We start from the raw sequence: 25078 nt of genomic DNA on the forward strand, positions 1-25078 counted from the left end.
TGGCTTATTACAATAAACTCTATAAATATGCAATGTACTCTAGAGCTTACTTATCTCTACACAAACCAGTCACAGGTAAAGGTTTTTAAAATATTCAATAATACATAATTAAAAACACAAGACAATTCTACTACACCACAGTGATATCTAAGAGTTCAGCGATCACACAGAAACTTAAACCAATACAGTAGGAAAGTTCTGATATAACAGAAAAACACTTGTCTAACTTTCTTCAAAGTCCCTAGTTATTATTACAAGAAAACATACTTCTAAGATACTACTTACATAAAACAACAGGCAGAGTGCTGATAACTTGGATATCAAGATCAAAAATGCTCACAGTCTCTCACTGAACAATAATTTTTAAACTCACTAACAAACATCTTTGCTAGGCCCTTGCAAATTACATCATTTTGACACTTAGGTTTTCCCAGTATACACATTCACCATTTTGACACTTAGTCTGGAGTTCCCAGGCCAGTAAACTGCATTATTTAGCAATCTAACACCTGCTCAGGAAATTACAACAATAAAAGACATTTCACATGTACACTCTAGCAATTATTCCTTGTTAAGACAATAGAAAGAATGTGTTCAGCCAGCCACTTTGGCACCACTACTTAGATCATTTTAACTTCAAAGAACATTTGAAATACTTGGCTTAGTTTTCCTTACAGCAGATGGCAATGTTGCAACAATCTTGTACATTTTACAGTGTTGTCTTTCATTTAAGAACACAAGCCTGTATTTTGCATTTATATATACAAATGACAGAATTATGTATCAAATTCTATTTGACTAGACTAGCAGCCTCCGTCCATCTTTCCCCAATCTTCACATAGTATTCCTGTTTAACATTCTTATCCATACGTTGGAAGGAATTATGACTCAGGACCCATATGATAAGGTTCCTTCACATTTTGAAAACTGTTTCTATCTAACTACAACAATTAGTATTTTCAGCCATAGTGTGCAGCAATCACATATAGTATATTCAACAGTTTTGAGATCAAGCACATCCAGGGCATGAAGGGTGTTTGGCTGTTTGCTGACAGGTTCACTAAATGTGGCAGTGTGTTAAAATTGTCATCTTGTTCAGCTCCTCGATGTCTCATAAGAATGGGCTCCTCTGCAAAGTGACTAGATGTTACAAGGATAATGTAGATATTAACGATAAACCCTTTCTTGAATGAAAACACACTAGTGGTGGGTGGTTCATCACCAGTGTCATTCTTTTTCCATAAAACTTCCAAGTGAATATCTATCCCACCCCTAAACCAGACAAATTGCTTCCTCTTTTATTTAAAAATAATTGTTTGTCCATCATCTGTGTGCACGAAACAAATGCAGTGACTTTTTCTGTGGCATTAAGGAACTTTCATTTTAAAAAAATCACTTTTTCCATGAGACCAAATAAGGGCTAATATGCGTAAGAGGTTTGTCCATTGTCATCATTTTCTTGGTCACAATGAAATCTATTCACATGTCTGCATCCATTTTCAGATAGCTCCATTCTGCAATGCACATTCTGTGGATATAGCATCCAGAGGTTTGGAAGAAACTCCTGGGAGTAGCTTAATGGTTCTAGGTATGACCTGTTCTCTGCCTTGAGCAACATTAGCACAGTTTTCATTCTACCTTGTAACTTGTATAATCCATCTTGTCAATTAGGTGTTGACAAAAGAAAACTTCCTCTTTGACATTTTCCTATTTGTTTCAATCAACTCAAAGCCCATACTTCTTTGGCCTGTTTAGGAATCTTTAAATAGTTCAGCTGATTATTGTCAGGTTTCCCCTATCAACATAATGTCAGACTTTGTGCTGCTAGGAAATGTATAATACTCTATACATTCTGGTGCCCATTACACTAGGCAGCAGCAGTAAATATTTTCACTTTCATTAACATTAACATTACAATAAACTTGTCATGTCTCAATATAATTCAAACAATCTTCCTCAGTATTATTAAAAGTATTAGCATTTTAGTATAGGCCTATCATTTTATGTATTTTTCCACTTTGAAGCAATTATATTCATTGTTTGCACACCATATAATACAAAATCACTTCGTATAAATCATTTTACATTAAAAAAAAATCAGTGCATTTTGCTTAATGTCTTCACCTATACAAGAGACAACCTTTTTCAGATATGTCTTCTCAGTAGCATGAGTTTGTCATCTTATCTGCTGTGTTGTTTTGTGTGTGTGTGTGTGTGTGTGTGTGTGTGTGTGTGTGTGTGTGTGTGTGTGTGTGTGTGTGTGTGTGTGTGTGTGTGTCTCTTCCCTTTTTACCATAGATGCAGTTTGTATGTAGACCTAGAAATGTTTCAGCATATATGGCATGACCTCATCTTCAAACTGTTGGGCTTTTCCCAACTTAACAGTTAGTACTACTCCATAAAAAATCCATAAAAAATGCAAACAGACAAGCTTTAGTTGAGGTTGTTGTTTACTTGCTGTTAGACAAGCATGTGAACAAGTTGGCACACATCAATTCACAGTAGCTGACATGTTATAGTTTATGTGTGTGTGTGTGTGTGTGTGTACATATTCCATGAATACTACCTGTCTTTTGACCAGACCTAAGTCCTTTAAATAGATTCCAGGATACGTGAAGGAAATTATTATTAGTTTTCTATTGATGTTATCAAATGACACATTCTTCAAGTTGTTTTGTTCCCTAAATTTTAGCTTGAAGATGTGGTTATCGGTGTTGTGTGGTTTCGAAATGTATGGTAGATATATATATATATATATATATATATATATATATATATAAACAATAGACTCCACACCTGACAGTTCACACTAGAGTTGTTGTGGCACAAATGTAAAGGGCTGCTATAGCTATGGTAAGAAAAGTCAGCTAAGGGAGAGTGGAACTGATAGCAGTACAACACAAGGAGGATTTGGGGCTGTGGATCATATCTGAACTGAGCAAAAAGTAGTATACCAAGAGAGCAGGGGCAGCAGTAAACAGAATCTGGGGTGTATTCTGAAGGGGTCAGATTCCAGAAGCAAACATGTAATGCTTCCTCTGTAACAGGCCCTGGCCAGGCCATATGTTGAGTACTGTATGTACTATTCTGGTGACCATACATGGAAAGGGCCGTGAGGCTGCTTAAAGGAATCCAAAGGAAAGTCACCAGAATGATGTGTTGAATGGAGAGGAAAGGACATGGCCATAGACTACAGGAATTCTATAGCTTTTCTCACTGCAGACCCCAATAAATGGAATGTGAGTACATGATATGACTGCATAAGATCATGAAAGATATAAGTAACAAAGTCATGCTAATGATGAAGGACAGAGGGGGAGAGGGAAGTGCAGGTAACAGTATGGCGGACCTAACTACTCCCTGGATCTGTGAATGTGCTTCTCCATGGAGAGAGTTCTAGATCTGTGAAATGCCAATAAAGTTTACTTTGACTTGTAACAGGTGTATTCAGAACAAATAATGGGAGGTGCAGTCAGAGAGTTGGGATGATGATAGTGAAACATATGAGCTTTGTTGTAGAGGATGAAATAATGGACACACAGGGAGAAATGGGGCAGTAAAAGGAACTTTTTTAAAAATACTAAACACATACCTATCTCTGTTTTATTTATTTATTTAACATTTGTTAACCGGAAAAGTCCAATTTGGAACAAAGCCAATTTTCAGTGGAGGCCTGGGGAGAAACATTCCAGACACATGTCTTTGTAAGGTGGGAGGAAACCAGAGCACAAGGAGGAAACCCACATGAATGCAGGGAGGACATGCAGACTCTGCACAGAAGGCACCCCAGCCGACAAGGCTACCACTGCACCACTGCATCATCCAATTTATATATATATATATATATATATATATATATATATATATATATATATATTTTTTTTTTTTTTTTCTAGGATGGAATTTATATCTATAATGATGAAATATTAAGAGGGGATTGTTACATGTGGGGTGATAGGAACATTACAAAGGTTAATTATGTTACTTAGGAGCTGAAGAATATAAGAGTTATTAGATTACAAATATAGATGGCAGAATATCTGAATAGTATTGCGGTCAGGAATGCAGTGCTTTCAGAGTTTGATTCCTATGAATATCCTTTTGTATCATGAAAAACACAAACAGCAGTAGACTGGACAGAGCGTATCTAAACAGTCAAACATTTCTTTTTGGCAGTGGGATCCAGGTGCTCCCAGCTTTTAGATCACTCTCTGCTTGTTGCGTTATTGGAAAATGCTGATACTCTGGACTGAGATGAGCTGTGGTGGTTTCCAGTTTTATATATCAGAGACATGAAATCTGAGCAGCTGTGTAAGCCCCTATAGTGCCTTAATAAAAAATTTCTCCAAAGCCAACTTCATGCTTCTTAAGACAGAAGTGGTGAACTTCATGACACCCATGCAGATGGACAATACAGTTACGACTACTGAATCCTACACAATTGCACTTTATAAGCACTTACATGAGTGCATGGATCGTGCTATCCCAAACAGAACCAAGACACTATCCTCCAAAAAACGGAAGCCAATCTGGTGATCCCCTGCCATAAACAAATTGTACAACAGAAGGAAGAAACTCTTGCAAAAGAGAGTAAAATCCCATGAGTGGAGGAGCTCCCTGGTCAGCCTCAGTAAGAAGCTGCGATCCCTGATAAAATCCTCCAAAGCTAGTTACGAAAACAAAATCGCCACTGATTCTAAAGACAACCACAAAGCATTCTATAGCTATGACAAGAATCTGAATGGCAACACTCAGATCTGCTCTGAGTTACAGCACAATGGCACTAAATATACAGACCTAACTGATATTGCCAACATCCTGGCAGATAGGTTCATTGCTAACTTTACCCCCCTCTCACCCCCTAAAGAGCCCATCTCTATACCGGAAGAATGCAAAGTTCCTGTAATCACGGCTGCACAGGTAAAAACCACACTCTCCAAAGTCAAGAACACAGCATCCATGGGACCAGACAACATCCCAGGCTGCATTCTACATGAACTACAGAATGAACTGGCACCCCACCTAAGTGCCATGTTCAGTCATAGCCTCACCTCAGGCTTTGTGCCTGCTGAATGGCGTACAGCAACGGTTATCCCACTCCACAAGGGGGGAGCCACCACGGACCCCAGGAACTACTGCCCCATTAGCCTGACGAGCCTGTTCTGCAAGGCCATGGAACGTATCATCATGGAACTTATAAACAAAGACATTGGTAATCTCCAAACTCTGGATCCCACCCAGTTTGGGTTTGTAACAGGCAGATCATGTCTCCTAAACCTGATAGACTTCTTTGACGCAGTCACCAAAGCCGTAGACAAGGGTAAGGTGGTTCACACAGCCTATCTAGATCTTGCCAAGGTTTTTGACACCATCCCCCACTCTGGAATTATAGATAAACTCACTAAACTAGGTATAAATCCCTATGTCACAAGATGGGTTGCCAACTGGCTCACTGACAGAACCCACACTGTGAAAGTAGCAGACTCCAAATCTGACTTCAGACCAGTGACAAGTGGAGTACCACAGGGTTCAGTCCTGGGTCCTCTCCTGTTTGGTATCTACTTCTCTGAAGTACAGGCTAACACAGAAGGTCTTTGGCTAATGAAGTTCGCAGATGACTGCAAACTAGGAGCCATAATCGAAACTCCTAACGATGTGGACATCCTGCAAAAGGGCCTCACTGAGACAGATGCCTGGTGTCAAAGCCATGGCCTCAAGCTCAATGCCAAAAAGTGCATTGTCATCCACTTTGGTAAAAACTCTGTAACCATGAACTACAACATAGGCGGTAGTATACTTAACACCAAAAGCATGATAAGAGACCTTGGGACACAGGTGGACAGTAGTCTCTCCTTTGATAATCACATCGCCACAGTAGTCAGGAAACCAATCTACGTGGCACACCTCATCACAAAATATTTCTCATCCAGAAAAAAAGAGGTCATTGTTCCCCTCTACTCCTCACTCATTAGACCCATTATAGAGTACAACGCCCCTTTTGGTATGTACCTCACAAGACATCTCCAACAATCGTAAAGGTTGCAGAAATACCTCACAAAGAGGATTACCGGCCTCAAACAGATGCCCTACGCTGACCATCTCAAAAAACCTTCAGCTTTACTCCGTCGCATATTGCCTACTCATAGGTGATCTCTGCTTAACATACAAAGCTATGTCAAACCCAGAGCTGTTGGACATGCTCCACTTAAAGAAATCCCAATCCCTCCGAGCTACATGCTCTAGGGACCTAAACCTTGTCACCACAATAAACAGAACATGCCGGAGGGATAGATTCCTGTCCCAGAGACTTTCCATACTCTGGAATAAACTACCTATCTATATCAAACAAAGCTCCTCATTAGCACTCTTCAAGAAAAATCTTGATGATTGGATGGGAAATAGGAAGTTCACCCCGGGGATCACCTCTGTGGCTCTGCTCGACAGTGGCACAGGAAAATAATTTTCTTGGGTGGCAAAAGTCAGGGTACCTTTTTGGCTGGGCTTGTATAGGCCCCAGGGCCGATAGCCTAGTACCTACCTATAAACCTATGAACCTATGAGGTGTCAAAGGGAGGATGTCTTGCTGAAGGAAAGATGAGTCAGAGATGGGACAGCAGTGGACAGAGCCCAGGGTAGAGAGGAAGAATGTGGAGAGGCAACGGGCTGTCCTTAGGAATAAGAAAGCACAAGGAAAGGAACTGATGGGCTGTCTGTCTCATGGAATACTCGGGAATCTGGCCAGTGAGCTGGCAGACTCCCTGACAGAAAACTTCAAAAGATCTCTGGTCATCACAGAAATGCTCAAGGTCTAGATGTCAATAAGTGTATGGCATCCTGGTATGAGGAGGGAAACAGGAAAAGTCTAGCAAGCTATAGGCTGGTTAGCTTAATACCAGTGACAGTGAATGCCATGGATATAATCCTAATGGGAAAATGTTGTTATTGTTAGAAGGCAACAATCAACTGACATGGGTTTATGAACAGGAGGAGCTGTCAGTCAAAGCTCCTGATCCAGTTCAATGTTTGTATTACAGGCTAATTTAATGTAGGATACCATGCAGACATATCTGTCTGGACTTCAGCAAGATCTTTGACTCAGTTCCATAGAACAAAGGCATAGCTAGGGTGGGATAAAGGGTACGACGTGTCAGAAGGAACAATCTACAGATGCCAATGGTGCAGTAGTGTAGAATCGGCATTCATAAATTTATATTAATACTGTGTTAGTGGTCACAGCTGAAGTAATGAAAAATGTGTAAACAGTAGCGAGCCACTTCAAGCAGAGCTTTAGAACCTTTTGTGTCATCTCAACTTTGAGTTGAGGAGTGTGACAGATCAGGGAAAAGCACAGTGTGCCAGATAACTTCACTATGGTTCTGCAATAGAAAAGCGATAGGAAAACTGGGAAGGATATGAGTGGTATCAACCTGAGCAATAGGTTGTTACATAGTTGAGTGGTAAGGCACAGTGGGTTCTGAAAAGAAGAAATACATCATGAAGAAGGAGAATGACTAGTGGAGTGGTGAAGGGATCAGTCCTTGGTCCACTTGTCTTCATTCTATTTGACTCAGACATATTTGAGGGGTAAAAATAACAGAATTAGCCTTTGCTGATGACACTAAGATAGGTGCAACAGTACAGCATGAGCAAAAGGCTAAGAAAGTACTTGGAAAAGTTGAACAAATGATCAAAAAAGTGGCAGTTAAGGTTAAGAGTAGAAAACGTAAAGTTTTGAAATTCATTCACAATAATCCTGGCATGAAGTATCATCTGAGAGAGAGGAGATGATGGCAGTAGAGCAGGAAAAAGCTTTGTGGGGGGTTGATGATACCTGGAGTGGACCACCAGGAGCATAGTTGGAAGGCAGGAACAGCAGCAAATATAGCAGTGTGAAACATTCTCAGGGGTATATAGTCCACAAGCAGAGAGATAATACCTAAACCCCCAGGGCCTTGATCAGACAGCGTGTTGAATACTATGTGCAGTACTGTTGGCCTTACAAACAAAGGGATATCAGCCTGCTGTTAAGAACTGCAGAAGAATCACCCTAAAAAGTTTTCTGCGATCAAGGCTAATTCAAAGATATGGCAAAAGACTAGAGGATTTACAGCTCCTCTTAATAGAAACATGAAGAGACAGAGGAGATATAATATTGAACAAATTCATGTCTGTAAAATATGATGAGATTATCAGGAAAAGGCCTGACAGACAGGTATGAGAACACACAGGCAGCAGACTGTGAACAGCAACTACTTCCTGAATCTGTGGAAGCACTTCTTCTCTGAGAAGGTAGTGGATACACAAAATGGAGTACTACAATGCGTGGTGGAGTAGAATTCCATAGTTGTATTCAAAGAGCAATGAAGAGGTGGCTGTAGTATAAGATAAAAGGTTAGGATAGAAGGGATACGGAAAGTGAAGTGTACTTACTAAGCATACTAGATAAGTTTAAGATTTCACTCTCCTGTCAAGATTATGCAATCTAATATAATTTTACTTGACTTAAAATCCTAGAACAGCTATATTTGTCCATAACTTATGTAAAGTATGTCCTGTTCTACTCATGCCACTTTTCTGTTGCAGGATTTTTGTTTGTTTTCTTTAATAACCACTTAAAAAGAGGCATTGCTGTAGTATTAAATCCATCTGCATATCCTACATTACTCTACCAGCTTGTCACCACCATGCAAAGTTACATTTGTAAACACCTGTATCACCCTCTGATGGAAGTGTGGTTCATCCCATTATCTGAAAATACCCAAAGGTAAGTTCATGTTTTACCTAACAGTGTATACATTTTACACTGATATCTGATTGTATCTTTAATCAGATGTGACATCTTCAGTAGTGTCTGAGGGATTCCATAAAACAAAGTTAATGTATATATAAAAACAAAGGGGTAGGTACCACTATCACTATATGAAGATGTCCTTAATAAGGTACTGATTTTATCACTCTCCATTATGTCAGACTGTCTACATATTAACCTTGCAGTCATTCTTCACAAAATAATAGTACTGAAAAAGTTTACTTACGCCCTGGAAAGTGATTTTATAGGGTGATTCAACATCTCCTTGTGGGCTACAAAATCAAAATTCAAAAAACATCTCCAGCTCTGACTGTTCTGTGCCAGTACCTAGACACAACTAGTCGGCTCACATTGCCTATACTTTGGCTGTTAGTTTTTAATCATATCATCCACATGACTCTCTGTAAATACATATAATTAATTTGTTTGTCTCAGTATTTATCTCATTTAACATACCAGATAGTTTTGCTAGAAACATTATTTTTCTTCAAATAAAATAAATGTATTCAAAGGCAGTCTGCACATGAATAAACAGTGTTGCAGGCCTTCATACAAGCCAAATTACCTCGGCCTATAGCATTTGTAAATGTAACAAGAAGATGATTGCTTATTTTCTCTGTATCCCTGAAACCCTCGAGTACGACCATAGTCAAATCTACAAACTCTGACCCCAGTCTGAATTCTGTCATCATTTCTTTCAAATATTTCCAATTAACTCTGTCAAATGTTTTTGGGGTATAAGCTCAGTAATTCTGCTTTCCCTTTCTCTGTCCTGGCACACTGGCTAATGATAGTGGCTTGCAGGATGTTGTCAACTGTTTGTCACCCCCCCCCCTCACAAATCCTGTTTGATCATGATCAGTTATGTATGGCATATTTTCAGCAAGTCTGGTTGCCAGGATTGTGATTAAAATTTTATAATCATTGTTTACTATAGAGATATGTCTATAACATGAAGGTAATGAGGGATCTTCCCCCTGTTTGTGTATAACTACCACTACTGCGTTTTTCCATGACACCAGGATACATTGTTTTCGCTATGTCATTAAATAACTTCATCAACAAATTATAGAATACATAAGTCAATTTCCATATATCTAATTGGATACCATGTATTCCAGGTGACTTTCCTGGGAGCTGCATGGTTACCATTATTTTGATCTCTTATCTTGGATCAGCTCTGAGCCCTTTCTTATTTGCAATGGTGATGGACAAGTTGACAGACAAGATCAGACAGGAGTCCCCGTGGACTATGATGTTTGCAGATGACATTGTGATCTGTAGTGAGAGTAGGGAACAGGTGGAGGAAACCCTGGAGAGATGGAGATATGCTCTAGAGAGAAGAGGAATGAAGGTCAGCAGGACTAAGACAGAATATATGTGTGTGAATGAGAGGGAGGATTGAGGAATGGTGAGGATGCAAGGAGTAGAGGTGGTGAAGGTAGATGAGTTTAAATACTTGGGGTCAATAGTTCAGAGTAACGGTGAGTGTGGAAGAGAGGTGAAGAAGAGAGTACAGACAGGATGGAGTGGGTGTAGAAGAGTGTCAGGAGTGATTTGTGACAGACTAGTACCTGTAAGAGTGAAAAGGGAAGGTCTACAAGAGGGTAGTGAGACCAGCTATGTTATATGGGTTGGAGACAGTGGCATTGACAAAAAGGCAGGAGCTTCAGCTGGATGTGGCAGAGTTAAAGATGTTAAGATTTGCACTGGGTGTGACGAGGGTGGACAGGATTAGGAATAAGTATATTAGAGGGTCAGCCCAGGTTGGAAGGTTTGGAGGCAAAGCCAGAGAGGCAAGATTACGTTGGTTTGGACATGTGCTGAGGAGGGATGCTGAGTATATTGGGAAAAAGATGCTAAGGATGAAGCTACCAGGTAGCAGGAAAAGAGGAAGGCCTAAGATAAGGTTTATGGATGTGGTGAGAGGACATGCAGGTGGTTGGTGTGACAGAGCAAGATGCAGAGGACAGGAAGAAATGGAAACAGGTGATCCGCTATGGTGACCCCTAATGGGAACAGCTGAAAAAAGATGATGATGATGATTTTGTTATACCCCTCACAGCATTGTCCACCTGTGCCTACTTGAGTGGAGAAAGCTCAAATTTATTTAATAATTCCTTGATTCGTTCCAGACTCGGGAGGAGAAGTATCTTGTATTGGATATAAAATTTCATAGTATACTTTAAACTGTTGCCATTGGATTAGTTACTTTCCCTGTGTTTTCCCTAGATACTAGGTATGGAATTACTAGATCTGATGTTTGCTGCCTTAGCTTCATGGCAATCACCATTTGCTATTTGGGGGAATTCTTAAAGAACTTGTGCCTCTCTTCTGCACTCCCACTTTGCATCCACTAATTCAGGTTCCTTCCTCTTCTCTGAGCAATTCTGCTCATTATATCCTAAACTTTGACTTCTATTCCTCTCTATCTGCTTCAGCTCCCATGCCAAGACTGTTAAATTTTGACCTTTTCCTTCCAGTCTAGTTATATATATATGATCTGTTTCTTTGTGTGGTACTACTCCTCCAGAATATTCCCATCTCATTACCAAGTTTACACCCTGCTGGCCTTGCATCAGCACTCAGCATTAAAATCTATGTACTAAAATCTATGTACAAAAACCATGCTCCACCCCAATACAATACATTAGGAAAGACAGAGAAAAAGGGAGAAAGGTGAGATTACACCTACCTACTCCTTTTTGAACCTGATTTCAAATTAACTACTGTATGGCTTATGAGCTTTGGAGGCAAATGCCCTGGCTTTATTTCATGACAACAGCAGTAAAAATGTATTTGTGTGTGTGTGTGTGTGTGTGTGTGTGTGTGTGTGTGTGTGTGTGTGTGTGTGTGTGTGTGTGTGTGTGTGTGTGTGTGTGTGTGTATTAACTATGGCTTGAACCTGGACCCTTCTGTTCATAGCTCTGGTTGTTCTCCCACTAAGCTCTTGAAGCAGCTGAAATCTGATGTGATGCTGAAATACCATCTCTCTCTCTCTCTCTCTCTCTCTCTCTCTCTCTCCCACTTACAGATATAACACACAGACAGATGAACAAGAACAGAGGAAACAGAGAGATGACCATACCTCTCAATTGTCCAGATTTTTGCAGAATGTCCAGATTTTTGGATTACATTTTTCGACTATTCCTCATAAAATTTGTAGTTTTCTGGCAAATCACTGAGGATGAGGATTGAAATAACTAAATAATATCATATATGTGAGGTTCAAGCTTTATATCCTTCAGAAAATGCATGCTAACACAAAACCTGTTGTTCTAGCAACTTTCTAAGTTTATAAGAGTAATGTTTAAAATCCATCCCTATTCTTGGGCCTTTGTCTCCCCATTAGTTTATTCTTTGTCCAGATTTCTTGTGTTAAGAGGTTGAGACGTATGGAGATGATGCTTCAGCACCATTGCCAGATCTCATCTGCATTGTAAACAATCTTAGAAAACTTTGTAATCTTTTCATGAAGTAATTATGCTACTTAATTTGTACTCTTCAGCATATTGCATAGATCATTTCCTAATTAATATCCAAGAAAAATATTCTAAAATAAGTGGCCCATTACATAGCCATTGTAGCCCCACTGAGATATTTAATCCCTCACCCTGACTTCCTGCGTTCTGTTGTGAAACCAGTTTTACCCATTAAATTACACATGGATTGACGTTTAATGTTTTTACTTGTTCAGCTCTTCCCTTAGGTGGTATCGTGTTGAATTTGTTGTTAAGGTCATGACAAACAGTATGCATTCAGACCATTTGATGTTATTGTTACCCCTTTAATGAATGCAATATTTAAAAAGAAAGATCTCCCCATAACAAGCCCATAGTGCTCCATATCCTGCAGAAGCAGGTCTCTTGTGTCATTTGATATAAGCTCCATTATGATTCTCTGTCCACTATTGTACATAGGATGCTGGTTAAGCTAATGGTCTAAAATTGTTTGAATCTGATGTTATCTCCATTTGTGAACTGTTACCACTATAATCTATCACAACAAGTCAGGAACATGTCCACTCGCTAACTTTGCACTGCTTTTCCATAATTATTGTTTATCTCTTGCATTAACCTTTAACAGATTTATGCCAATGTATTCTGCTGATATCATTGTTCAAACAGCAAGACGACCTAGCAAAAAGTAAACATGGACTGCATATGGCATGCGTGATAAAACTCTGAGTGTCCTTCAGAAAAAGGCTGCAAAGGAGACTGAAACTAAAAAGTATATATGCAAACTGTGTATTTTTAATTAAAACTGCTACAACATTTAATAGCCCTAAGGGTGCAGGGTGTAAAATAAAGATAGCAGCTAAGCATATTTAAACTCACTGCAGACCGCTGAAAGCAAGAGACATGAAGTGAAAATAGATGTAGAAGCACTGTATCACTCATCAGATCTGCACTGCTAAGGCATCTTATTTTTTATAATAACGTGTATTTTAGCAGTAACATGTACGATTCTCTAAATAGCAAAAGCTATATGCTTTTGCAAAAAATAAATCTATACAGCCTCCCTTTGAAAGAAGTGTTTCAATCACTGCAACGGTGAAGTGAAGGCATAAGTTCACTGACTGAATGAGACGCAATAAATAAATTCACCGGTTTTATATACAGCTCTGCAGTTAGCAAATTAGGTAGCAGAACAGCAAGAGGCTGTTCTGGGAACTGTGGCCTATTTCTCATTAAGTAGGAGAAGAACATCACTTTCAATATATCTTGATGTGAGCACAATTTAATGACTGCATTTTTTTTATTAAAAATGAGTTTACAACTTCTCTGCAAAGATACAGCAACAAGAACATAGATGTTCTTGCCCCTAGCTAACAGCTCAATCCCTGCCTGCACCCAGAAACCCAAAAGCAAAGCTTGCTGCAGTCCTGAAAAGCAATCAAGGAAATTAAATGTTTTCTTTTCATAAAAAATACAGCCCAGAGGTCCAATTTCCTATTAGCTCATAGAAAAGTGATATGAGACTGAGAGCCTAGATGGGTTATGTCCCTGAGGTGGGAAGCAGATGGTTGCAAGAAGAGGAAAAGGGCATGGGGGCGAAGAACATTCAGAATTCCAGTTAACCCTCTCCCTGCTATGGCAGAATAATATAAAATAAAAATTATCTAAACAAAAGGGATTGAGTTTTGTATATGCAGCTTCTAATAGTGAAAGCATGTCGTATTTATGGGAGTAGCTGAAGCATTTTTATTTATATGGAGAAGCAGAAAATGCTCAGTCCTCATGGTTGGAATTTAGGAAGTTATTTTGAGCAAATTTTGCTGCAAACAGATGACTGTTGCAGGCTGCAGAGTTGGGAACAGTCATGTTAATATTTGTGTTGGATATCCCAGTGAGACTGGAGAGTAAGGTCATCTTATATGCTGGTGATATCAAGGTCAATGTGGCATTTGCAGGTGTCAACACTAGTCATCGAAGGAGTCTGGTAGAGCTGACATGGGGGGTGTAGAGCAGGTGGGATTTGATGTAAATAAAATAGTGATGCACTTTGGAATACATACAGACCTACTGTGAATACACTGTATACACCAGAAGAAAAAGAAAGGGTATCATAATCACATTTAGCTGAATCTTACTATGTACACTGTTAAAAGTCAGTGGCAAAGATCAGGAGACCTCTGTGGTGTATATAGCAGGCAGTACTTTCCCAAAATGCTTACAATCATCCTTCATTTAGAAGAGCATCGGCATGACTACATTTTGGAGTACAGAGTCCGGTTCAGTTTGTCATCGACTCCCTTTTCTCATTTTATTACAAGGATTAGGGTGTAGCATGAACTGTTACCAACTCTCTTGATTCCGATCCACTTTCCTACCATCTTCAAGTATCATGCCTGATTGTCACAGGTCTTTCATACAATCCATCCAGGTTTTTGCTAGACATCCTCATTTCATCTTTCCTTCTTCCTGTTTCTCCCAGGTATTCTTCACCAGATCATCTCCTGCTTTCCTTCACATGTGCCTGAACCACCCTAATCTGTTCTTTTTCATCTTCTCATTGGCCGGAGTTGCTTTGGTTTCTGCTCTGATGTCATTCTTTATTTTTCTGTCCTACAGTGTGCATCATGCCACCTGTCACAGGCACTTTGTCACCATCACTTCAAGCTTCTTCACCCACTCTGCCTTTTGTGCCCAACTTTCTTTACCATGTAGAAGTACTAGTCAAATCTGTTTTGTACACCTGACTTTACAGGTTCATTGGCATTCTTCTGTCACACACTTCTCCTGACACTCTGTGTCAGCTGACAGTAGCCACTCTGATTCTAGCTTTGACCTCCTCATTCACACTTTCCTTATCCTCAACCACCCCTCCCAGATACTTGAAGCTGTTAACGTGTTCCCATATTTTACCTTCAATCTCAATTTCATCTTCTTCCAATTTCCTTCATTAGCGGCCATTACAATTGTCTTGTCTATACTCAGTTTTATCACATGCCTTCAATTTTGCATTTCATTCCCCTATGATTTGCAGAAGTTCTTCTTCAGGGTCTGCTTGTAATGCCAAGTCATCTACATACAGCAGCTTTGTTGATCCATTCCTTCCAATCTGTTTGCTAATGTAGTCCATCAACAGTACGAATAGCAGTGGGCTCATAGCTGAACCATGACACATACCCATACTCACTCCTACTGGGAATCCCACTGTGAGTCCAAAGTTTGTACTGGTGTCGTTGGGTCCAAACAAAGGTTGTACTTGTGTCATTGGGTCCAAACAAAGTTTGTACTGGTGTCATTGGGTCCTTAGACATAGTCTTCACTGATCCTACTAATGTTTCTGGGACTTTGGTATTACAGGACTGCCCAAATCAGCTTTCGTGGAACCTTATTCTACACCTTCACCAAGTCCAAGAATCCCCAGATGGACTCTTTCCTCGCCTCTAACTTCCTCTCCTCTCCAAGTCTCACTGCAAACATCAGATTGGTTTTACTACATCCTGATGTAAATTCAAACTGCTCATCTCCCATCTTACTTTCTACTATTCTGCATATTCATTTATCAATCACCACTCCAGTACTTTCATGCAGTGTGATAGGAGTTTGATGCCTCTATAACATCCACAGTTGCGAATGCCCCCCCTGGTGTTGTACATTTGTGTTAAGATGTTTATTCTCCATTAAGCTGGGATATACCTTTCTGGCTATACTGCTATGAGCACCCTCAGGAGACATTTCCCACCAAACTGACCAATCATCTTGATCATATCTGCTATGACCTTGTCTGAGCCTGCTGCTTTCCCTGGTGTCATTTTCCATAGTGCTGTTTTTACATATGGGGGGGGGTCTTCTTTTTTCATCACAGGCTGTATATAGGACAGTACAGTCTCTGTGGGGTTTTATTACAAGTATTCCTTCTATCTGCCATTGATGTGCTGTGTACTGGTGATCAAGTTGTTGCTGATATCCCATTTGAATGATGTCTGATGACCATCTTCTTTATCTTTTTGTGTTTGTCTTAAAGCCTGACAGAGTTTCTTTGTGCCATCTGCTCAGTCACTTTCACAAAGCTGGTACAGTGCCTCTGATCCCATTTTTTTTTTTTTGCTATTTTTTCTGCTCTCTTAGCCTCTTTATTAGCCAATCAGTATTCTTTCTTAGACTGGTTCACATTTTCTCTCCCACTTTTTCCTGCACACCTTCTTTCATTTAATTGCTACCTGGACTTCTGCTTTCTGCTACCAACCATCCTTATTTCCATACCTAACTCAACTGCATATTTGTTCTACAGGCTTTACACATGTTGTTCTGAGACACTGCCATTCTTCTTCAACTCTGCTTATTTCCTGTTCTTCCTAAGGTGCTTGAGCCCTATGTCCTTGTATGTCCTTGAACTCTTGTCCGTTCACTCTTGTCAATTTCCAAGTATTCAGCCTAGTCTCTGTTGGCCTTTGAGCTTTCTCTGACTACTGTTGCCTGCTGATTGTGGGCCACCAGTGACTTATGCTATGGGCCAGCTTTTTCATTGGGGATGACTTTGCATTCTCTGATTTTACCCCAGCACCCTTTCCATACTTGAAGGAAATCTACCTGAGTTACATGGTGACCACTCAACCAATGTGATCTTGTGACTGTCTCTCTTGCTAAACCATGTGTTGGTCATCAACAACCCATCTGCAAATCAGAAGTCTAGAATGGCCTCTCCTTCCGCATTCTTTTTGCCCCACCCATGTGGACCCTGGCAGTATTTATACTCTATCCTGTTGGTCCCAACATGAGCATTCAGGTCTTCCATTATCATCACCAACTCATTTTATCCTGCTTTATCTAGTAGGTCCTGCAACTTCTCCCTGAATATTCTTTTTTCCTCACTATTACAGCCTAGTGTGGGGCATATGTTAAGATTACAAATACTGCTCTATCTTTACACTAGAGTCTAACTGCCCGGAGTTTATCATTAATTTTAAATATATCTCTATCTTCAGAAGACACTGCCTGCACAATTCCCATGACATATATGGTCTGTCCTCCCTCAAGGAGTTGACTCTAGCTCTCAAGCCAAATGACATAGAGACCTCTCCATCTGCATCTCTGGTGTAGGTCAAAGTAGGCTAAGTCCTCAACCCACTTATCACTAGCAAATATCTTTGCCCATTTTTGGCAACATTAGGTCATGGGACAAAATCGCCTTGTCACAATTTTTACTTTGTCAAGTGGCTAGCCCTGACACAGTATGCAGTCTGTGATCAATGTTCTCCTATCTAGAGGGTACTGTGCACCACAGTTAATGTCTAAAGCAGTCGGTCTACAGAACTCTTCCCCCAGGCAGCAGAGTAACATTTAACAATCAGAAAGCAATAAAACAACTGTAACATTTTGGAAATATGATAAAACTAGGACATATGTTGCATCATTGTTAAAAAGTAGGCTTTAAAAACTCTGTTGACAATAGTTGCAAACTGAAACAATTTATCATAAAGTATCTTTCTCATCTTTGGGATAAGCTCCATCTCTCCAGGAAATGATGTCAGGCATTATTAACCTTTAGAGATGAACTAATAAAATATGTATGCATAAATTCCAACATGAGGTTTTAAAGTGCTAAACAATAAAGACTCTTTCTATGAGTTTTTACTGAATGGTTTATCTGTGTGACATTTCCTACCCTTTTTGTTTGGATGTTATTTGGGATATTTTGCAGGCACCTTAATAGTTATGAACATCAGCCTTGGTCTTAAGTTGTGTGTTTCAAGAGTATGGGCAAACAATCCACTTACAATGTACTGATGAGGCCAGAAAAAGGGTGAAACATGACATGTCTACAGTAAGTGGGGTTTGGCTTTATTCGTCTGAATGCACCAGTAAGCACATAAAAAGTATAAAGTGATAAGTCATGGGCATTTAAAGGTCATGTAACTGAAACAGTGGTATGTCCCTGATGGGGTCATTTGCATATATCCCATGGGCCTCCACTACAGGAGGTTTGAGGCTTTAAACAGTGAAGGCTCAAGATAAGCTGGGTCTTCCTTACAGTTTTTATTGAATGGTTTAGCTGTATGACCTTTTTATCCATTGGTTTAAATTCTGACATTGGATAAATATGGCCAGGTTTCTTAAGGACCATTAGTTCATAAGACCAGTATCAACATATGAATCTATGACCCTATGCACTTCCACATAGATAAAAAAGATTAGACATGAAGAAGTTTACAATGTATTTGTCAAAACAATTTAGGAAATGGGAGTGGACGTATTTTGGCAAGAGTCTCAGACAACTGGGTAAAGATGAGTCAGTAAAGAATGCAAGGATGTAATCTGGATACACTCACTGATTTGCTACAGGTCAAAGGTGAGATGTGGAGATAAATGCGAGAAGCATGGGGGAGAAGAAGGAGGTACAGGTGGTTGCTGTTTGAAGGGAGAACAGTTTTAGCCAAACCTGTGGAAATACTATTTTGCACTGAAGGTGCTAGACCAGACCCCTGAAATGGACAGACTAAGGCAGTGCTGTTGTGTTAGTCATTAGAAAAGTTCTAGGATTTTAGGATATACAGCAGGAAAAGGTTATGGCAAGTGAAAAGGAGGGACAGCTGTTTAGAGGCTAGCACTCACATTCTGACAGAATCAGTAGACCATAGGTTTTCTTCCGAAAGCATTTTCACACATTCATATATTTGTATAGAACAGGTTATACCCATTAAATGTGATTTCTCTGAAATAAAAAAAAAATCACAATAAAGTTCACAATTCCTACTATTTTGAAAATAACCTAAATACACTTACCACATATCACAGCATTTTCACTGTTTCAAAGGGGTCAGGTGGCTATATGTTTTCATGAGATATGTTCCAAAACTGAAAGCCAGAGCCACACAGCCATTTGAAATTCTGGAATTTGTCATTCTCTCCAGCACTTAAGTATTCTGCCTTTTCAACTGCCATACTGCAGAGCCATTTTGGCGCCTTGTTTCTCCCTTTGTATTATCTGTGTGCAAAACCTCAGTGTGCAAAGTAACTATGCACCTAGTATTACCTATTACATGAAGCTGCTGTAATGTTTAGCCACATCTGTTGTACTGAGTAGTTGTACTAGACTCTTTTTGTATAGTGCGGTGCTACTGTGAAAAACTCTTGTGACTGTTCAGATTCATCTTATCGTGAGCAACCTGTTCAATGATTTTCTCCAAGTATTCAAATGTAAATAACTTGCTGTTTTATCAGCTGCCTTTTCTAATAGCAGATTAAGTTAATTACAGGAATTGTACACAAAGGAAAAATTGTGTTAATAGTTCAAACAGGGCATTGACACAAAGCACCTATATTTAACAAGGCACTTTCCCTAACAATAAACAAACAGCAAATACACAGGAAGAGGAGTGCATCAGTAATCGTCATTTAAGAACAGCCAGAATAGCATTTCACTGTTCACACATGCCAGATGCATGTGAGCATCTGTTAAAGGGGATTGCCCCCAACACCCAATCAAGTATGTTGTTGTTTGTGTATCTGCATACCACTGCATACTAGCATCTTTAGGAACAGACAACAACTATAAGAAAAATCATAGCCTACTGTTTTACCAGTACCCATGCTGGTTTATCTGTCACCATTATCACTCCATCATCATTTTGTAGGCCTTAACTAGAAATAACGCACACCCCCCATTTCTTTTTTCTTCCTTTTTATAGACAAACATAGTGATACTAACCATGTGTACATGTTCTGTAATGACCCATCACTCTTGGAACACATCAGCAAAATCCTAACTACAAATATCACTTGTTGAGCAAGTTCCCGCCTCAATGAAGGATAGACACTAGAGGAGTCCAATCATACTCCCCTCCCCCAAGGTCAGACGTATAACAACAAAACATAGCCGTTCCCAATCACAAACTGCTGGTATCACAGACAAATTTCCAGCTTCTACACCACCAGACCAACTCACTAACTAGCATTTTTGAATTAGAGCTTGTTCTATAAAATTGTCTCTAGAACCTTCCACTTCACTTAAGTAAGAGGTGACACTAACAGGTCTGTGGTTATCCTACTGCTTCCTGCTCTAACACTTACTAAAATAACTACTATGGCTATGTTCTAGACTTGGGTACTCCTTCAGTGTCTAAGAAGAGACTGTACAATGTAACCAGTAGTCTATTAAGCACCACCACTAAACCTCTTATCACCAAAGATATGCACTTCTTGAACCTTATTTATCTTAATTTCCTTGTGTTCTTTCTGTAATTGTTCCCTAATCACTTGTGTACCTTTTTATATACTAAGAGTCATACCTGTCCTCCCTTCCCATGCCAGCATTGTGCACTCCTGTTCCTTCATGTTCCTTCTGAGCGTTTTCTCTTTCCTCAAGTCTCTTAGAGACTCTTCCGTAGAGATTTATGTCTAGCCATTCATGTCATGAAAGATCCAACCCTATTTGATTTCTTATTTGTTCACAGAGCTAATGGTACATTAAATACTTGGTTAAAGAAACTAAACCTTCATCAGCAGATAAATAAGACATGTTGGCATGATAGATTCATATCCCAATGTATCCCACACCTCTGGAACAAACTTCTATTGCATGTGAAGCAGAGTAGCACCCTTGCCACCTTCAAGGTAAAAGTAGATAATTGGATGGGCAGCCTCAAATTCTCTTGCAGTCTATCGTGTCTTGCCTTCTTTGAGGCTAGATGGAAATTTTGAATAGGGTTTTCTGGCTATGCTTGAAAAGGTCTGTAGACCAATTGCCTAGTACATATGTATGAACCTATGAATCTTTGACCAATTGCCTAGTACATATGTATGAACCTATGAATCTTTGACCAATTGCCTAGTACATATGTATGAACCCATGAATCTTTGACCAATTGCCTAGTACATATGTATGAACCTATGAATCTTTGACCAATTGCCTAGTACATATGTATGAACCTATGAATCTTTGACCAATTCCCTAGTTATGTATGAACCTATGAATCTTTGTAAATACTAAGTTGATGGATTATTTCTGCCTGATCTGCAGCTTTCTCATATCTCTGTTCAGCTTCCAACAATCAGAATCAAAATGACTCCAGTCCTCTGTTGTTTTTCAGTATATGTTTGCAGAAATTATATTACCATCTCTCATTACATTGGTCATGTTCTTCTCCAAGGCTGCCATGGATGTTTGTGGTTTTCTTTCTTGACCCCTTTAGGCTTTTTTACTCATCCTTCTCCTCTTATCTTTTAATTGTCATTTTATAGCATGCCATCCTCTTTTGACTTTTACACCCTTTTCTCAGTCTTTAATAAGGCAAATTGTATTTATTCCCATACTTCCTTCTTTTTTGGCACACCATTTTACTTCCATATTTTTTCATTTTTAAAGCATTCATTGCACAGTTCTTGCAGTAATACCCTACCACTTGTTACCATGCTCCAAAAAGAGCTTGGAGTTTACCTTTCTGTTGTCTTGGATATCTGTCCTCTTCACCTTTCCCAACTATAGTCCAAGAAGTGTACACAACATACTGGATGATCATTGCTGTTTAGCAGATCTGTTGCAACCACCATAGCATTGTCTCATAGGCAATGAAGACCAAATCAAAAATATGACTTTCCTGAGGTCCTTCCCTTACTTTTTTTTCAGACTCAGCTTAGAACCTGTGTTTGGTTAAGTGACTTGCTTGGAGTCACAAAGTTAGGCAATGGAGGATGACAGAATCAAACCTTGTACCACTGGACCACAGGAAGCTTATTAACAGTTTCTTAATTCTCAAAGCCAACTGCCAGACTAGAAGATTGTAGTAAACCACTTGTTAATTTTAATAGTAATTAGTTTTCATGTGTACATACTAGGCAATTACTCTGTAGACTATTACAAGCTTAGCTAATAACCAAAGGTTAGAATCAAACCCTGTATCTTATATCTATGAGGTAAAGACCTTAACCATTACGGCAACCTGCCCCCCCCTAACTTGTCTAGTCTAGGACTGAAGGAGATTCTACCCATTCACTTGTACTCCTTATCACAGAGGTCAGCATATCTCAATTCACTCCTGAAAGAATAAGGCTGCCAATAGCTTTGCCTCTGTTCCTCCTAATTTCCTTGCTTCCAGGCCTGCTCCTGAAAAAGTTGTCCTTCTGCTTACTTGTGATTAGGAGTCTGCAGCCCATAGCTGTAAGATCTTCTGACCCTTCTTTCAACCTGAGGGCAGTAAGCCCATCCTTCTCTTCATCATGCTCACTCTCCTAAGTGCCCCTCCTCCCACTCTCATTGGACATTATCGTACATTATCTCACTGCTTCCTTTTTTTACTTTTTCCTGCCCTTTTTATGCACTTTAAAGTCTCATGGCATCATATCTCAATAAGTCAATCAATTCTGTGGCCAGCCCATGTTCCATTTTTGCCTGGATAATGATGTCTCCTTTCTCAACACAGCATGGAAAATGACTTTTTTATTACCAAGGATCCGGCATTGCACACCATCACATTATGTCTTCCTCTCTTTTCTTTATTGCTTCTTGTTTTTGTGCTTGCAGTCTTCCTATCAGGTATATTTATACCAAAAGAAGTGATGGTGTGCCCCCAGTTCAATCCAGTTCAAGTATAAATACATTTTGTTTCTATTTTTGTTAGATCCCTTCCCACATGTCTGTCTCCACCTGGACTACCCACGAAAAACAAAATGAACTGTCTGCTACTCTGGCCTAATAGGATCTCCCCTTTTCTATCCAGACCCTGTAGAAATACCACAAGTAAAGGTATTTTGCTGTCTCAACCAGAATATTGTCTCCCACTAATTGCTGTAGCTTTGAAAAGAAATATGGCTACTCTTCAGATTCATCACTCTGTCCCCAAGAAATAAACACCACTGCAAAACCAGTGAAAAAGCTAACTGGTACCTTTTTAGCTACATGTTGACTTTCTACTTGCCTCTCAGTTATTGAAATTTATCAAGAATGACACCTTCCCTCCACTAGCTTCCAGACTTTTCAGAGATGTACCAGCATACAACCTTAGACATCGTAACCACTCATGTAGTCTCCTCCAACCCCCCCCCCCCCAAACTAGGCTTCACAGCACAGGCCATGCTTTCTCGGTCCTTGGTCCCAAACTATTGGAATCTTCCCCTTATTTTTTTATGGTTCATTCCTCTTACCACATTTTCCTTTCACAAATAAAAGCATATTTCAAGACTCTTGGAAAATGCAAATGCTATCTCTCTGGTCATACAACTTTACCTCTTAATTCCCTTTTTCTGTCTACATACCTTGCACTAACTCTATTTTGATTGTAATTCTTTCAGCTTGATAGCTGTGATGGCACTTGATATTTAATGCATGTATATACTGTGTTTTTTCAGTCACTCTGTATATAATATCATTTATGTATTGCCTTTATTTCCTCAAACCAGCTATAATATTCATGTTGTATATAATATATGTATATATTGCATTTTGGCATTCCCTCTCTCTGTATATAATGCATGTATCGGTTGTGTTTTCTAAGGGCTGAGACTGAAATAGGTCCAATGGGTTCAATGTTCTACCCCGGTTAACAAATTCAAAATAAAAATAAATGAATAAAATATGCTTCTCCCGCCAACTTTCAACATTTGTATCTCTTGTATGCCTAGGTGCAAACAGCCTCTGGTGTCCAACCTGTGATCATGTGGAATAACGTGTCCATGTCCTATTAATACAGGTATTCATGACCTGCAACAATACATCATCTAGCCATTAAATGTAAACATCCTTTTTTTTCCCTCATTTTGCTCACATGAGGCTGCGGCAACATCAATTAAATTTTCAATTTCCTGCAAAGATCCCCCAACTTATTTGCCCCCTGCTTCCACTACTATCAGGTCATTTGTACAGGTATGTGGAGCTATCACTTCTCTTCCTGAACATGTTACCAGGGCCTGATTTACATAATATTTGACCAGCCTAACTCAGTCTGCACCCATAGAAGCAGATTCCTGTCCCTATACCTTCCAGCTTAATCTCTTGTAATAGAATGCCCAAATGTATTACAAAACATGTTGCAACATCTTTGCATCTCCTCCTTAGCACTTCCCTTTTCATTCAAACTTTCATTATCAGTACCAATAGAGTCTTCCTTTTTACCACTGTCCTTCAAAAAGCATTTTCTTCCATGACTGTCTTTTTGTATTTCTCTGTAATCATAAGCAGATGTCCCAACCTCTTCCATTCCTGCCTTTCTATATTTGACACATTTTGAAGTATATTCCATTTTTTTATTTCCATTTCTTTCACCTAGAACCTGACACTCATCCCTTCCCTTTTCTCTGTATTCCTTTCCTTCCTTCCCAGTGAACAAAATGCCAAAGTACAGCTCACTAAATATGACACACCTTGTCACTCATCCTTCTCTAACATTAATGGCAAGCAGGCGGGGGGGGGGGTCATTTAGATGCTTTAATACACAGAAGCACATCAGAATATATCATAAAGTATGAATGAACTAGTTAAGAGACAGACCTTACATACATACATACATGCTTACATCTGAACAGCTAACAACAAAATGGCAGTCAGACTTGCACATGCTCAGTATTTATACACTTGTGCAAGCCCTTGGATAGCTTCTTAAAGGTTCATACACACATATTGATCTACACACAATAAATAATAACAATAAACCTACTACTTAAAATGCTGAAAAAATGCTTTCTCAAATGGAAGTCTGTTCATGAGATGTACAAAGATTTGTAGTCTTTTTTTTCTGATTGGACTAAGGTAACACACCCAAACTCCCTGTGTGGGAAGCAGCTTTCTTTAAATTAAACAGGTCAATAAAGTGATGCAGGACACCTT

This window comes from Protopterus annectens, chromosome 9.part0, assembly GCF_019279795.1.
Source record: "Protopterus annectens isolate FY-2018-M chromosome 9.part0, PAN1.0, whole genome shotgun sequence".
NCBI lineage: Eukaryota > Metazoa > Chordata > Ceratodontiformes > Protopteridae > Protopterus > Protopterus annectens.